The sequence below is a fragment of the Bos taurus genome, chromosome 10, assembly GCF_002263795.3.
Source record: "Bos taurus isolate L1 Dominette 01449 registration number 42190680 breed Hereford chromosome 10, ARS-UCD2.0, whole genome shotgun sequence".
Taxonomy (NCBI): Eukaryota; Metazoa; Chordata; class Mammalia; order Artiodactyla; family Bovidae; genus Bos; species Bos taurus.
In genome coordinates this window covers 62,462,602-62,479,095 of record NC_037337.1, presented here as the reverse complement: position 1 = coordinate 62,479,095, position 16,494 = coordinate 62,462,602, and the positions used below count along the sequence as shown (strand labels likewise).

The following is a 16,494-nucleotide window of genomic DNA, read 5'->3' as shown; positions in this document are numbered from 1 at the left end:
GGGATTATTACTATTATTATTTAAAAGAATGCTGCAAGAGGGAAAGAGGCCTCTTGGTGGGAGAATCATAAATCTTCGGGCTGGGAAAATAAAATAAGTGCATACCTCTGGCAGAGGAAATAATACAAGTGTGGAAAGCATACAGCAGCCAAGTAAAACCCTTTCAAATATCCGTCTCTGAAGTGTTTTCACGTGCACCAGTTGGATGTTACAGGCCATTGGAGCTCAGCCACGCTGTGGTTATCACCAGGGGATTTTTTTCGTTCCCACAGAATATTTCCAGAAGACCCAGAACAAGGGCTCAGAGTGCTATCATAACATTATTATTGCACAGGCATCTGGGATTTGCATACTGTAATTAGTGGTAGATTTAGTACAGGGTTAGTAAAGCTGGAGCTTCAAGGCCCCGGGAATGCAGGGAGTTGCAGAGTATCCAGGTGGTGAGTAGAAAGCAGGTGGCAAGAGGAATCATTTCTGTTTAAGTGTTTTGGGCAAATTGCCTGAAGAGATCACAGAAGAATGGGTCCTGAATTGCCAGGGCTCCAGGCATTGGTTGTGATTTCTCTTCTCACTCGAAATAAATAGGTATATCCATACCTGTTTCCGTGTTTGAAACAAGGATAAGGCATCTGACTTCTTTCTTTTGATTCATCTGTTTCCATATAACATGAAGTTTACTAAAAGTTGATCTGTCTCAGCTATTCAGTAGAAATTCTAAAATGCTCACAAGTTGAATTTACCAATCAGTCTTCAAGCCCTATTAGAGAAAATACAGTAAGTCCCCTACATACGAATCTTCAACTTGTGAACTTTCAAAGATGTGAATGTGGGTGCAAGCCCCTGTATGCCAGCTGTTGTACTGTACTAAAGAATCCACACCAAGGCAGGAGACCTGGGGTCCATCCCTGGGTCGGGGAGATCCCCAGGAGAAGGGAACAGCTACCTTCTCCAGTATTCTTGCCTGGAGAATCCCATGGACAGAGGAGCCTGGTGGGCTACAGTCCATTGGGTCACAAAGAGTCGAACACGACTGAGTGACTAAGCGAACACACACAGCACCCACTGTCCTTTTCAAGGTATTGTACTGTAAGATTAAAAATGTTTTTATTTTTGTGTTTGCTTTTATGTATTATTTGTATAAAAGGTACAATAAACCTATTACAGTGCAGTACTATATAGCCAATTGTGTTAGTTGGGTATCTACACTTTGTTGGGCTCAGTTGGGAAAAAATCTGCCTGCAACGCAGGAGACCCGGATTCAATTCCTGAGTCAGGAAGATCCCCTGGAGAAGGAAATGGCAACCCACTCCAGTATTCTTGCCTGGAGAATCTCATGGACAGAGGAGCCTGGCGGGCTATAGTCCATGGGGTAGCAAGAGTCGGACACGACTTAGTGACAAAACCACCACCACCACTTTGTTGGACTTATAAACAAATGGGACTTATGAATGAGCTCTCAGGGTAGAATTCTTTACTATGTCGTGGACTTGCTGTTCATTAGTCAATAGACCTCTTAGAAAAGTTTAGACATTTTGGTCTCAGAAACTGGTGCAATACCCTGGGGGTGACGGTGCATCAACTCTAACATTACTACAGGGCTCCTTGGCCACACGCTCAGTCCAGGCTTATTAATTCTCCCTCCATTTCTGTTCACATATCAAATGTCTACATTTTTGCCAGCCCTGCTATCAGTCTTTTTTAGATATATTTTCATGACAACCCTAAAAGATAGGTATGAATATCATTCTCATGTTGGAGAACCCAGGGGCAGCCACAAAGCTAGTAAGCGGTTTAGTCTTGATTTAAAACAGGCAATCTGCCTCGGAGTCTGACATCTAACACCATTGGTTGCACCGCCTCAGTGAGCTGAAGCTCTCGTAACCTCCTGCTGGCCTCCCTTCTCCAATGTATCTTGGTTCCAGTTCATGCATTAAACCAGTGCTTCTCAACCAGGGACTATCTTTTATCCCAGCAGATATCTGGCAAGGATGGAGACAGTTGTGATAGTCAGGATCGGGGAGGTGCAATTGCATCTAGTGGACAGAGGCCAGAAATGCTGCTAAACATCCCACAGTGCACCGGCAGCCCCACAACAGAGAGTTATCCAGTTCCAGATGTCAACGGCACCACTGTTGAGAAATGCTATGTTAAATGCTATGTTATTTAGTATCAATAAACCGTTTCAAACACATCATCCCTCTATCGCGCGACTCCTCCTTATTCCTTTCCAGATCAAATATATAAGCTTTGGACTTGAATTCTCTGCCTCCCATAAGATGCCCTTTTCTATTTCTCCACTTACAGTTTTTCAGTTATGCCACCACCATCTCCATCCCTATATAGCCTGTTGCCTGTACACTGACCCTAGAGACTGCAAATGTGGGCTTTGCTTCTGGCTCTGTCACCACTGGCGCATTAGGTAGCCTCTCTAGAACTCAGTCTCCTCATCTGTTAAATGATGAAATTGGGCTAAAATGTCTCTTGGACCCCTTCTAGCAGGGACACTTGCTCTGGTTCCCCTTGGCAGGAGGAGACAGCCCCAGAGAAAGGCTGGTCTCTGCCTGGCACCTGACTGATAATCAGGTTTGTTCCTAGAAGAACCAGGAACAGACGAACTGTGAGGACAGAGACCAAGGCTGCAGACAGGAAGGGTGAAAAGAGGTCCAGAGTCACAGGAAAGAGGTAGAATGTGAGCTACGACAAGACAAAAAATTTTGCAGTGAAGGTCATGAACAAAGACAGGAGGAGTCAAGTAGGAATTCGGAGGCTCCTTCTCAGCCTGTGTTAGATTGGCATTGCTTGCTATAAGTCAAGATTGAAAGTGGACTCTGCGGGGTCTGCATTTCATGTGGCACTGCCCAAGGTGACCAGAATGGGGAGGGGGAGCTGTTCTCAGAAGAAATGGGATGTGAAGAGTGATGATGACAGGACCTCAGTTTAGTAATCAAAACACTCACCAGATTTAGACTCCATGAGTCTAATCAGCAGTAAGCCCTGGCTCCACCTACTATCCAGTTTCATGCTGTCTTCTCCTTTCAGAGACCCCTAATGAGAGCCCCTGAAAAGAGGCCTCCATGTTGGCTTCTGGCCACTTCCCTAGGATGAAGAAATTCTTTTTTTTATCTCTGTCCCTGAGCCTCCTTGGTACTTTTCCTTCTTTGAGAGACGAGACAATAATACTCTAAACAACTGGAGTTTGTGTGTATGTGTGTATGTGTGTGTGTGTGTAAAACAATCTCAAATGTTCAGAAAAATTGCAAGAACAGTACAAGAATGTTTTTTTTTTTTTCCTGAACCATTGAAGAGTAACTTGTTAACATGATGCCCCATCACTCTTGAATGCTTCAGTATACAATCCTTACAAACGAGGACCTTCTACTATAGGATCCAATGTGTATGTGCTCCTGCGTGCTCAGTTGTGTCCCCACAGGCTCAGAGAACCCTGCAGGCTCCTCTGTCCATGAGGTTCTCCAGGCAAGAATACTGGAGTGGGTTGCCATTTCCTCCTCCAGGGGATCTTCCCAACCCAAGGATCAAACCCATGTCTCTGGCATCTCCTTCATTGGCAGGTGGATTCTTTACCCCTGAGCCACCTGGAAAGCCCCACATGACTCAATACAACCACCAAAACCAGGATTGTAACATTGACACACCAGTACCATCTTATTTTCAGATCCATTGCAGTATCACCTGTTGTCACAATAATATCATTTATAGCAAAATAAACCAGTCTGAAATCGCAAGTTGCATTTAGTTACCATGTCTCTTTAGTGTTCTTCAATTTGAAGACTGTTGAATCTTTCAGATCCTGATCATTTAAAAATTACAGAAAAGCTATTTTGTAGATTGGTCCTCAATTTGGGGTTGTCGATGACTTTGCACAATTAGATTCTGATTACGAATCTTTGGTTTTGGCGGGAACGACACCAAAGTGATGTTGTGTTCTTTTCACTGCATCCTATTAGGTGGCATGTGATTTCAATTAGGTGGAAATGTGATTCAACATCACATTACTGATTGTCAAGTAATAATCAGCTGATCAGTTGTCTGTCTGCTCACTGCAGATTTACCTTATTTCCTTCGTGTTTAATAAGTATTTTGTAGGAAGGTACTTTGAGCTTTTAGAGTCTGCTGCTGCTGCTGCTAAGTCACTTCAGTCGTGTCCGACTCTGTGTGACCCCATAGACGACAGCCCACCAGGCTCCCCCGTCCCTGGGATTCTCCAGGCAAGAACACTGGAGTGGGTTGCCATTTCCTTCTTCAATGCATGAAAGTGAAAGGTGAAAGTGAAGTTGCTCAGTTATGTCCGACTCTTAGCGACCCCATGGACTGCAGCCTACCAGGCTCCTCCGTCCATAGGATTTTCCAGGCAAGAGTACTGGAGTGGGGTGCCATTGCCTTCTCACTTTCAACATATTCATTTGCTTATTGATATCCGTATGGACTCACAGACACCTCACATTCAGTGGCTTATATTCAATTACAATCATGATTTATTTTGATGCTCGAACTGTCCCAGTTTTGTTCAATAGGAACCCCTCAGGCTACATTCTGTGTCCTTTGACATGTCCCATCATTCATCGGGTATATCATTACTTTCTGGCACAATGTGGTGTTCTGGGATTACTTATAATTTCTCTGCCCCATTGCCGGGGCTTCTTCAGAGGTCCTTTTGAATGGAGAATGACATTTAGTTTCCAAGATCTAGACGTTTGATATGTTTATTGCTACTGGGTTGTCACTGCTCCCAGATTCTCTTTGTGAGCAGAGCTAGAGAATATATGCATGTCACACATTTACACCCAATTATATATCAAGAACTCTGATTTCACATCAATATCTCCAATTTCAATCTAACACCATACGGTTCACGCTATTTTTTTTCTCTTTTCATATTTATAACTACCTTCCCTGCCAATGAGAAACCTTGTTCCTATTATTTTTAAAATACTTAGCTATTTGCTCAAACCTCCTGTCTGTATCCAACACCCTGTTGCTACTAGATTAATCGCCCTCTGCTCTTTATCCCATTCAGACTCTGACACCACATGCTGGTCTGTGTCTCCCTCACATGCCCCTCCCTCACATGGATGTCCTCCTCAGCTGTCTCAGGCTCCAACAACCCCACATCAGGCCACCGCTGATGCTGCCGCTCTGCCGAGGCTCTTCTCACTCTGTCCCACCACCAGCACTGGCTCTTCCTATGTACACACAGGGACAGCATCCTCATTCTTCTCAGGTTCTGACATCCTACACCACACACATCTACACGCATAACTTCCTCACCTCACTGAGCCTCTGATACCTCTGTACAGTACAGTACAGTTCAGTAGCTCAGTCGTGCCCGACTCTGCGACCCCATGAACTGCAGCACGCCAGGCCTCCCTATCCATCACCAACTCCTGGAGTTAACTCAAACTCATGTCCATCAAGTCAGTGATCCCATCCAATCATCTCATTTTCTGTCATCTCCTTCTCCTTCCACCCTCAATCTCTCCCAGCATCAGGGTCTTTTCAAATGAGTCAGTTCTTTGCATCAGGTGGCCAAAATATTGGAGTTTCAGCTTCGAAATCAGTCCTTCCAGTGAAAATTCAGGGCTGATTTCCTTTATGATTGACTGGTTGGAACTTCTTGCAGTCCAAGGGACTCTCAAGAGTCTTCTCCAACACCATAATTCAAAAACATCAATTCCTCAGCCCTCAGCTTTCTTTATAGTCCAACTCTCACATCCATACATGACTACTGGAAAAACCATAGCCTTGACTAGACAGACCTTTGTTGGCAAAGTAATGTCTTGCTTTTTAATACGCTGTCTAGGTTGGTCATAACTTTTCTTTCAAGGAGTAAGCATCTTTTAATTTCATGGCTGCAATCACCATCTGCAGTGATTTTGGAGCCCAGAAAAATTAAGTCTGCCACTGTTTCCACTGTTTCCGCATTTGCCATGAATTGATGGGACCAGACGCCATGATCTTTGTTTTCTGGATGTTGAGCTTTAAGCCAACATTTTCACTCTCCTCTTTCACTTTCATCAAGAGGCTTTTCAGTGCCTCTTCCGGAGAAGGCGATGGCACCCCACTCCAGCACTCTTGCCTGGAAAATCCCATGGATGGAGGAGCCTGGTGGGCTGCATTCCATGGGGTCGCGAAGAGTCAGACACGACTGAGCGACTTCCCTTTCCCTTTTCACTTTCCTGCATTGGAGAAGGAAATGGCAACCCACTCCAGTGTTCTTGCCTGGAGCATCCAAGGGACGGTGGAGCCTGGTGGGCTGCCGTCTATGGGGTTGCACAGAGTTGCACACGACTGAATCGACTTCGCAGTAGCAGTAGCAGTAGTGCCTCTTCACTTTCTGCCATAAGGGTGGTGTCATCTGCATATCTGAGGTTATTGATATTTCTCCCCACAATCTTGATTCCAGCTTGTGCTTCATCCAGCCCAGCACTTCTCATGATGTACTCTGCATTGAAGTTAAATAAGCAGGGTGACGATATACAGCCTTGATGTACTCCTTGTCCTATTTGGAACCAGTCTGTTGTTCCATGTCCAGTTCTAACTGTTGCTTCCTGACCTGCATACAGATTTCTCAAGAGGCAGGTCAGGTGGTCTGGTATTCCCTCCTCTTTCAGAATTTTCCACAGTTTATTGTGATCCACACAATCAAAGGCTTAAGCATAGTCAACGAAGCAGAAATAGACATTTTTCTGGAACTCTCTTGCTTTTTTGATGATCCAGCAGATGTTGGCAATTTGATCTCTGGTTTTTATGCCTTTTCTAAAACCAGCTTTAACATCTTGGAGTTCACAGTTCATGTATTGTTGAAGCCTGGCTTGGAGAATTTTGAGCATTACTTTACTAGCATGTGAGATGAGTGCAATCATGCAGTAGTTTGAGCATTTTTTGGTATTGCCTTACTTTGGGACTGGAATGAAAACTGACCTTTTCCAGTCCTGTGGTCACTGCTGAGTTTTTCCAAATTTGCTGGCATATTAAGTGCAGCACTTTCACAGCATCATCTCTTAGGATTTGAAATAGCTCCACTGGAATTCCATCACCTCCATTAGCTTTGTTCGTAGTGATGCTTCCCATTTGAAGCCCATTTAACTTCACATTCCAGGATGTCTGGCTCTAGGTGAGTGATCACATCATTGTGATTATCTGGGTTGTGAAGATATTTTTGGTACAGTTCTTCTGTGTATTCTTGCCACCTCTTCTCAATATCTTATGCATCTTTTAGGTCCATACCATTTCTGTCCTTTATTGAGCACATCTTTGCATGAAATGTTCCCTTGATATCTCTAATTTTCTTGAAGAGATCTCTAGTCTTTCCCATTCTATTGTTTTCCTCTATTTCTTTGCACTGAAGAAGGCTTTCTTATCTCTCCTTGCTATTCTTTGGAACTCTGCATTCAGATGCTTATATCTTCCCTTTTCTCCTTTTTTTCACTTCTCTTCTTGTCACAGCTATTTGTAAGGCCTCCTCAGATAGCCATTTTGCCTTTTTGCATTTGTTTTTCTTGGGGATGGTCTTGCTCCCTGTCTCCTGAACAATGTCACGAACCTCCGTCCATAGTTCATCAGGCCCTCTGTCTATCAGATCTAGTCCCTTAAATCTATTTCTCACTTCTACTGTATAATCATTAGGGATTTGATTTAGGTCATACTTGAATGGTCTAGTGGTTTTCCCTACTTTCTTCAATTTAAGTCTGAATTTGACAATAAGGAGTTCATGATCTGAGCCACAGTCAGCTCCCAGTCTTGTTTTTGCTGACTGTATAGGGCTTCATCTTTGGCTGCAAAGAATATAATCAATCTGATTTTGGTGTTGACCACCTGGTGATGTCCATGTGTAGAGTCTTCTCTTGTGTTTTTGGAAGAGGGTGTTTGCTATGACCAGTGTGTTCTCTTGGCAAAACTCTATTAGCCTTGCCCTGCTTCATTCTGTACTCCAAGACCAAATTTGCCTGTTACTCCAGGTGTTTCTTGACTTCCTACTTTTGCTTCCAGTCCCCTATAATGAAAAGGACATCTTTTGGGAGTGTTAGTTCTAGAAGGTCTTGTAGGTCTTCATAGAACCGTTCAGCTTCTTCAGCATTACTGGTCGGGACATAGACGTCAATTATCGTGATACTGAATGGTTTGCCTTGGAAACGAACAGAGATCATTCTGTCATTTATGAGCTTGCATCCAAGTACTGCATTTTGGACTCTTGTGGACTATGATGGCTACTCCATTTCTTCTAAGGGATTCTTGCCTGCAGTAAGAATACCTCTGTACAGCATCTGCCTATCTTGCTGTGATTTTGGGGGTCTACACCAGACCACAACCCACCTGTTGGATAACCTCCTCACCCTACATGGGCTACGATGCTACACCAGGACCCCTTTTACCATGTGGGTGCTTATAGTCTACCCACCTAATGACTTTTGAACTGAAGTGTTTAGAAAGAGAAGGGATGTGACATGATGTGGCAGAGAGGAAAGAGGAAAGGAAAGAAAGGGAAAGAGGAAGAGAACCACTGCTCCTCGGGTAGTGTGTTGTGTGCACTCCTAGGTCAGTCAGTGCTCAGTGTAAAAAGCAAACCCCTCCAGGTATTTTAAGCAGGGGATATTTGCTTTAGGTAACCGGATGCTTATAGGCTTCATGAGGGATGCAGCAGCAGATTCTAGGCTGAGCCTTTGGGAATGATTTTTGAAAACATGCAGGACTGAGGCTGGTGTTGGATCATGCTAGTTGCCGTCCCTTCCACAGCAGTGTCTGGTAGGTGGTTTAGTCTCTAAGTCCTGTCCGATTCTTTGCAACCCCATGGACTGTAGCCCACCAGGCACCTCTGTCCATTGGACTTCCCTGGCAAGAATACTGGAGCGGGTTGCCATTTCCTTCTCCAGGGGTTCTTCCTGACCCAGGGATCAGACCCGGGTCTCCTGCATTGTGGGTGGATTCTTTACCAACTGAGCCATCAGGAAAGGCAGCCCCTTCCACAGCAGTGTCTAAGCACCTTAAAACCTTGAAAGGACACCCAAAAATGTTATCCATGTATGAGGGAGTCAAAGAAAGAGAGTTGCTGCTACCACCACGTTACTCCACATCCAGGAACTGAAGAATAAATTCCAGAAATTGCCACAGATAAGCTACAATCTTGCTAACCTATGGCAGCAACCTGAAACCGATCCTGTGCTTCTTACTTCTGTTTTCTAAGTCACACAAGTGCATCTCATTGGAGGATACTAATTCATCTGGGGCTTGAAAAGTTTCAGTAGATGTTTTTGGTTCACATAAATTTGTTTTGTTTTGTTCCTTAGGGTTCGTTTGATTTTTAGATGTCCAACCTATTCAAACAGAAGGAAGATGAAATGGAGATCAGTGGCCAATCCCAGAAACTTCCCTCTCCATTATTATATCCAGTTATTTATCATGTTAGGGGATCTATGCTTTGTATAAACCTAATGAAATATTGGCATCTTAGTACACAAAATATTCAGATCTTTTTGTGAGTGTTCCAAATATATCCAATATTTAATTTCTAAGTCAATATATAATTTCTAAGTTCCAAATATATACATTATTTAATTTCTAAAGTCAAACAGAAAATATTACCAAGGAACTCCAAGCCCTGACATGGACATTGGGATATAGCCTTATGTCCATCCCAGGTTTGCTTCTGGCGTCCTTGCCTCCTGATTCATCTCCTAATCAGCAGCCTTCAAATCCCATTTCTTTTCTTTTTTTTTAACGTTTATTTATTTGTAATTGATTGATGATTGGTTTACAATATTGGTTTGTCCCATTTCTTTTTTTAACCATCACTTTTCCTTTTCTTTCCAATTTCCCCTCCATCCTCTTAGACTCTTCTTCCATTTGTTTCCTTTTACATTTTCAAGCTACTACCCACTCATTCTCAGCACACATGAACATGAACAAGATTTTATTTTATGGCTTCTTCTCCACCTTTTATGACTCACCATTGGCAGGAGAACATAGGTCCATTCAGATTTAACAAACCATAATTGACTTTACCTAAGGTAGTCAAGTGAGTTATTATCCATAAGAGTGTTTAGTCCCGGGATGCCTGTGGATGCTCCTCCCTGATACTCTCATATCCCTCGACCATGTCTTGCACCACCGTCTTCCAGAGTGTTTTCACTTCCGGTAACTGGCATCTCTTTGCTGCATCTCTTTGCTGGAGGGCTGTCTTCAGGCTGCTGGTATCCACATTGCCTTTTGTGGAAGGTGGAGAGTCAGCAGTGCCCGGAAAAGTCCATGTTCTTTCCCTGAGCATCATAAACAACGACTAAGGAAGGGAGAAATAAAGAAATACTTCAGCTCCTCAGGCACCTGGTAGGGTTGCTGTGAAGCACGACTCCAGAGCAAGCCCAGCTACACCACGTTACCTGCCATTCGACTTTGCTTGATGTCTCACATCCAGTTGGCCCACTTTGCTGTTGCCTTTCTGTCTTTTATTGGAAATACTTCCTAATAAATCGCTTTCACATGAACCCTCTGGGACCTACTCTGAAGACTCTAACCTAAGACATTTGGAGAGACTGCATCCACTCTTTCAGTCCCCTTCCAAACAGGGCAGTGTGTCAGGGTGCATACTCCTAATGCTTCTACTTCCATCAGCATGGGCTTGTTTAACAGTTTCCATTTCTATTTGGAGGAACTTTGTATTACCCACTGAAACTATTATTAACACAAAACAATCAGAGAGGCTAATAAGAGTCTAAATTTGCACATGATTTTCTTTTTTTTTAAATCTTATTCTTTAATGAGCTGATAGAAATGAAAAAGCTTCAACTTTTCAGAAATAAAGTAATACAAAGTACAGCCAAGAAGGAATGCTGTTTCTTATCCAATTAACAAAGATTTTATTCCATTCTGGCAAAGGTAAGGTGAGACACAGTCATACACTCCTGGTGGGAGTGTAAATTGATACCACCCCCAAGAAAAGCAATTTGTCAAAATATGTCAAGAGTCTCAGAGATGTTCCAGCACTTGGGCTCAATTCGTACACATTTAGAAACCTATCCTGAGAAAAATACTTTGAAATTTTGGGTAAAGATTTATGCACAAAGACACCCTCTTTCTTTCACCTCAACATTTTTGGCAATAAGCATGTATTAGTTTTCTCATGAAAAAACATATGCTTTAAATCATCACACAAGTTGTCTATCCCTTTAATGTTTCCAGGACCCACACTTTCAAACCATGCTTGTTTTTTTACTTTATCCTCATAATACCAGTTTTAGGATTTACTTCAAGAGGAAACTTTCTTGTAAACAATTCATTGAAAGGCAGGTGATATTCTATATTAAGCTCTATGAAAATGTCTTAAACGCACTCTGGGTACACAGTTCTCTTTGTATCTGAGTCTCTCTACTGCTATTCCGTCATTATACATTTATACGGAAAGAAAACTTGTGGAATTTTTAAAGTATTCCTCCATCCTGAGTGTCTATCCTGTCAAAAAACCATAGGAGATGTTATATAAGTCATATAATGCACTCATAATGTTCTTTCAGCCTTCACATTTGCCAAGAAGAAAACAAGGGATGGAAAGACAATGAATCAGTGAACCTGCAAACGTAAAACTTGAGTGAAAAAAAAAGGTAATTAAACAGTATGGTAAAAAAGTACATGCAAAATATAATCAGAACACTATTCCATTATGGGGTTTATCCAATTTTCTTAAGGAGTATGAACATTATAAGGAAATCTATGTTTTATTCCTATGTAACACTTAATAATCAATTAAATGATATCTGTATATAATGTAAAACAGATTTTTTTCTGTATTATAATTCCCAGGCTTCTAGTCTAAATAAGCCTCCTAGTCCCACGTTATCCTAAGCCATCTCAGAAAAGGATCAAACAGTACCATATAAATCTTTAAAAAAATAAAAGATTAGAATGAAAATTGCCATCCTTTCCAATTCTATATTCATTGCAGATATACTCTGATTCTCTGGGTAGATTGACTATAAAGGTTTTAGAAGTGATAATAGATATAATGTGTCATCGGTGACTGAGACAAGAGAACAATAAATGAGGAAATAGCAAGCGAATACACTTGGGTAGTGAGCCCCTGAAGTGGGAGAAAGGTTTAAAAGAAAGGATCAGGGAAAAGGATGAGATAAATGCAGGAAAATGAGCTGCAGTGGGTGGCCAGGAAGTCAGCAGCTGGTGTTTAAGTGTGGCCAAGAGAGAGGAGAAGAGAGAAAGTACTGAAGAGGGACTTGAGAGATTGAGGGAGCCCAGGGAGAGCAGTGTGTTCAAAGGTCCTGGGAAGTAATCCAAGGAACCGTACACCAGTTTAACAAGGCCCCAGTGGTTGCTAAGAGCTCCAATTTGGCCGCAGTGGAAGGTTGAGCTTGGAACCCTATAGAAAAGAACAAATAATCTCAGTGAAGGCAGTGCTAACACTCAATTGTCTGACCCAGAAGAGAGACGGGGGAAAACGAGAGAGAGGATAGAGGCTGCTCGTGAGTTTAACCTGAATAGTCTAAAGGCTGTCCATGTGGTTTTCCTTTTCTCTAGGAGACTTTGGTGGCCAATATCAATATTTCTTTGGCCTCTTTGGATTGGGGCATCTGTGAACAATAGGCAATGCACAATGAAAAGTAGAAGAGATGGTGATGTTTTCTGAAACTCTGAAACCTAACATCACAGAGAGAGCTATGAGCTTTCCTGTGCAACACTCTGGGATGGTGCCCAGAAGCTGTATTAATGGCTGCTGTCAGCCAGTGGTGTGTTAGCGAGGCAGGAAGGGGCCTTGAGCAAACCGCGTGTGGGAGGATGCTCAGAGTTGCATGGGCTGCCTTTCCCAGGCCACTCAAGGGGCCTTGTCTACAAGCTGGAAGCAATTTTTTCCTGATGGGAGCACTGAAGCCAAGACTTTTTATTCTGCTGTGTATAATGACAAAAGAAGAAAATGCTCTATGCCCTTTTAAGTGATTCCTGTTTGAGAGGGTCTTACCAACTCTCCTTGCACAGAATCTAGGGGCCCCCCACCCAAAAGAGAGAAGCAGATCTTAAAAGCTATGAGCAGAAATGTACCCACCTTCAACTCTCACCTGGCATATGCTAAGTGTTGGCATACGCAGCATATTTAGATGAGAATTTATAGCTGGTCCTCTATCTCCTTGATCAGGCCCCTCCATAATCTCCCTGCTTTCTCCATCAATCAAAGGGAATTAGAATATTTGCCCGAGAGACAGGGAGTGCAAAGAAACTCACTCAAACCTCTGCAACTAAGGTGTGACTCCAGTGGGGCTTGACACCCGTGCCTAGCAGTGGTTTGCCAAATGGAGGTGTCAAGCTGTGCAAAGATGAAAAGAAATAGGCCCTGGGAGATCTGTGAAAAGAGTGAGAAAACACAGAAGCTGAGAGTCTTCTATTTTTACCTGGCAATCAGGTGGTTCATCCTAGGGCAAGCTCCCAGGCAGGGAGAGGGCCAAGTCTCCCCAGGAATCCTGTTTGTAGCTTCCTGGGATCATTATCTGTTAGAGAGGCAAACACTGAGGGTGCCTTGCTGAGAAGACCTGCTGTGGGATTAACTTTGCATGGTGAGTCACGAAAGGGAGAGGGTTGTTTTAACATTTTTCTCTCGGAATCTGCACTTGACTTCTTACACAAATTTCAAGGCACGTTTGCCATCAGTATTTTCTTAATTTCTCCTTTCCGTCTCTCCACCCAGTGCTGTGTCTATGTCACCCGGAACTCCCATGCTGGCTTGGCTGCCCAGGACCTCTTTATGCATTGTCTCCTTATTTGTCATTCACACATGGGTTGAATACTTAATAGAATCCAAGCACTCTGGCCAATCACTAGATATATGGAGCTGAATAAGAAGCAACCCATGCCATTTAGGAGCAGAGTCCTGTATAGAGATAGAGAGGGGGAAAAATGTGTTCAGTTCAGTCGTTCAGTCGTGTCTGACTCTTTGTGACCCCATGAACCACAGCACACCAGGCCTCCACTGTCCATCACCAACTCCCGGAGTCCACCCAAACCCATGTCCATTGAGTCGGGGATGCCATCCAACCATCTCATCCTCTGTCGTCCCCTTCTCTTCCTGCCCTCAATCTTTCCCAGCATCAGGGTCTTTTCAAATGAGTCAGCTCTTCGCATCAGGTGGCCAAAGTATTGGAGTTTCAGCTTCAACATCGGTCCTTCCAATGAACACCCAGGACCTATCTCCTTTAGGATGGACTGGTTGGATCTCCTTGCAGTCCAAGGGACTCTCAAGAGTCTTCTCCAACACCACAGTTCAAAAGCATCAATTCTTCAGTGCTCAGCTTTCTTTATAGTCCAACTCTCACATCCATACATGACCACTGGAAAAACCATAGCCTTGACTAGACGGACCTTTGTTGGCAAAGTAATGTCTCTGCTTTTTAATATGCTGTCTAGGTGTGGTAGGCTGTAAATTCAAGAATAAAGGTATAGGTATGCTATGGGGACCAAAAGGAAGGGGAACCAAAGTTTAAGAGATAAAACTTGGGGTTGGGGGGTAGAGCGTCCAGCTGGGTTTTTTCAAAAGAGATGGCATTTCCATCAGGGAAGGAACAGATCCAGGGAACAGCATGAGCAAGGTCTAGGGTTGGACCGTGTACAGGCATTCCAGGAAGACAGAAGTCAGCCAAGAAGGCGAAGTGTGGGATAAAGGAGAGGAGGGCAGAGTGGCCAGGAGGAAGCTGAACTAGGAGGTTTGAGAGTTTGAAGGCCATATTAAGAAGTTTGGACTTTCTAGATAGTGGCAAGTCTCTGAATACTTTAAAGCAGGTGACTGTTGTTTTTTTTTTTTAAGAAAGAGCAGTGCAACTGCAGGATGGAAAATGAATAGTAAGAGGAGAAATCTGGGTAGGTGGCTAATTCAATAGATTGGGCATAGGATGATGAGAATTTGAAGTAGGGAAGTAGTAGTAAAGAGAAGAGTGTAAAGGGGCTGTTTAGAGAGACAAGTCAGAAAGAATTAACAGAATTGGTCGATCATGAAATATGAGTGTTGAGAGAGACTGGAATACACAATAACTGAGTCTTCTGACTTGTGCAGAGGCTAGACTGAGTGATATGTCCATGGACTGACATGGGTTTGGGAGAAATGCTTGCAGGAACTCATGAGCTCCTCAGGACTATAGAGGAGCCTACAAGATGGCCAGAGGAGTTGAAGTTCAAAGCTGAGGAGAGGGCCAGCCTTGCAGGCATCAGTTAGAGAATCATGAGTACATGCATGAAGGAAACAAGAGAAAATCAGCCAGAGAGGGTCTTAAGTCTTACTTTGGATAATACCTTATATTTCAAAATTATTTCTATCTTTCCTATGAATTAAAATTTCAATCACTTTCAATCCTTCCATGCCACAATCTCATACTTTTAAGGAGAAAGCACATGTCTATGTTATTTTTTCATACTGTTCATGGAGTTCTCAAGGCAAGAATGTTGCAGTGGTTTGCCATTCACTTCTCCAGTGAACCACATTTTGTCAGAACTCTCCACCATGACCCATCATCTTGAGTGGCCCTATACAGCATGGCTTATAGTTTCATTGAGTTAGACAAGGCTGTGATCCACACAAAATGCTGGGCTGGATGAAGCACAAGCAGGAATCAAGATTGCCAGGAGAAATATCAATAACCTCAGATATGCAGATGACACCACCCTTATGGAAGAAAGGGAAGAAGAACTAAAGAGCCTCTTGATGAAAGTGAAAGAGGAGAATGAAAAGGCTAGGTTAAAACTTTACATTCAAAAACAAACATTATGGCATCCGGTCCCATCACTTCATGTCAAATGGAGGGAAAAAATGGAAACAGTGATAGACTTTTTATTTTCTTGGGCTCCAAAATCACTGTAGATGGTGACTGCAGCCATGAATTTAAAAGACACTTGCTCCTTGGAAGAAAGGGTATGTCAAACCTAGACAGCATATTAAAAAGCAGAGATGTTTCTTTGCTGACAAAGGTCCATCTAGCCAAAGCTATGGTTTTTCCAGTAGTCATATATGGATGTGAGAGTTGGACCATAAAGAAGGCTGAGCACAGGAGAAATGATGCTTTTGAACTGTGATGTTGGAAAAGACTCTTGGGAGTCTCTTGGACAGCAAGGAGATCAAACCAGTCAATCCTAAGGGAAATCAATCCTGAATATACATTGAAAGGACTGACGCTGAAGCTGAAGCTCCAATATTTTGGTCTCCCGATGCGCAGGGCTGACTCATTAGAAAAGACCCTGATTCTGGGAAAGACTGAAGGAGGAGAAGAAGGGGATGACAGAGGATGAGATGGCTGGATGGCTTCAATGGATATGAGTTTGAGCAAGCTCTGGGAGATGGTGAAGGACAGGGATGTCTGGCATGCTGCAGGCCATGGGGTTGCAAAGAGTCAGACATGACTGAGTGACTGAACAACAACAATGTTATTTTTAACTAAAGGGTAAATGATGGATTGTTATTTTGATGAGAAGAACTTGCCTTTGAGGTCAAATCTAAAATCC

General features: G+C 43.1%; 1 long non-coding RNA gene across 6 annotated transcripts in view; it reads right to left on the bottom strand.

Moving 5' to 3' along the window:
• Positions 1–531: 531 nt before the first annotated feature.
• The window catches only part of LOC101902090 (uncharacterized), a 38,443-nt gene continuing 22,480 nt past the window's right edge, over positions 532–16,494 (bottom strand). The window contains exons 5-6 of one of the 6 annotated variants that reach the window (XR_003036870.2): positions 10,018–10,291; positions 532–9,329 (exon numbers count right to left, since the gene is read on the bottom strand). This is a non-coding gene — a long non-coding RNA (uncharacterized lncRNA). Of the gene's footprint in view, positions 9,330–9,363; positions 10,292–13,403; positions 13,880–16,494 lie in introns of those variants that run through there. The other 5 variants (XR_003036873.2, XR_003036871.2, XR_003036872.2 and 2 more) reach the window with 5 other exon arrangements.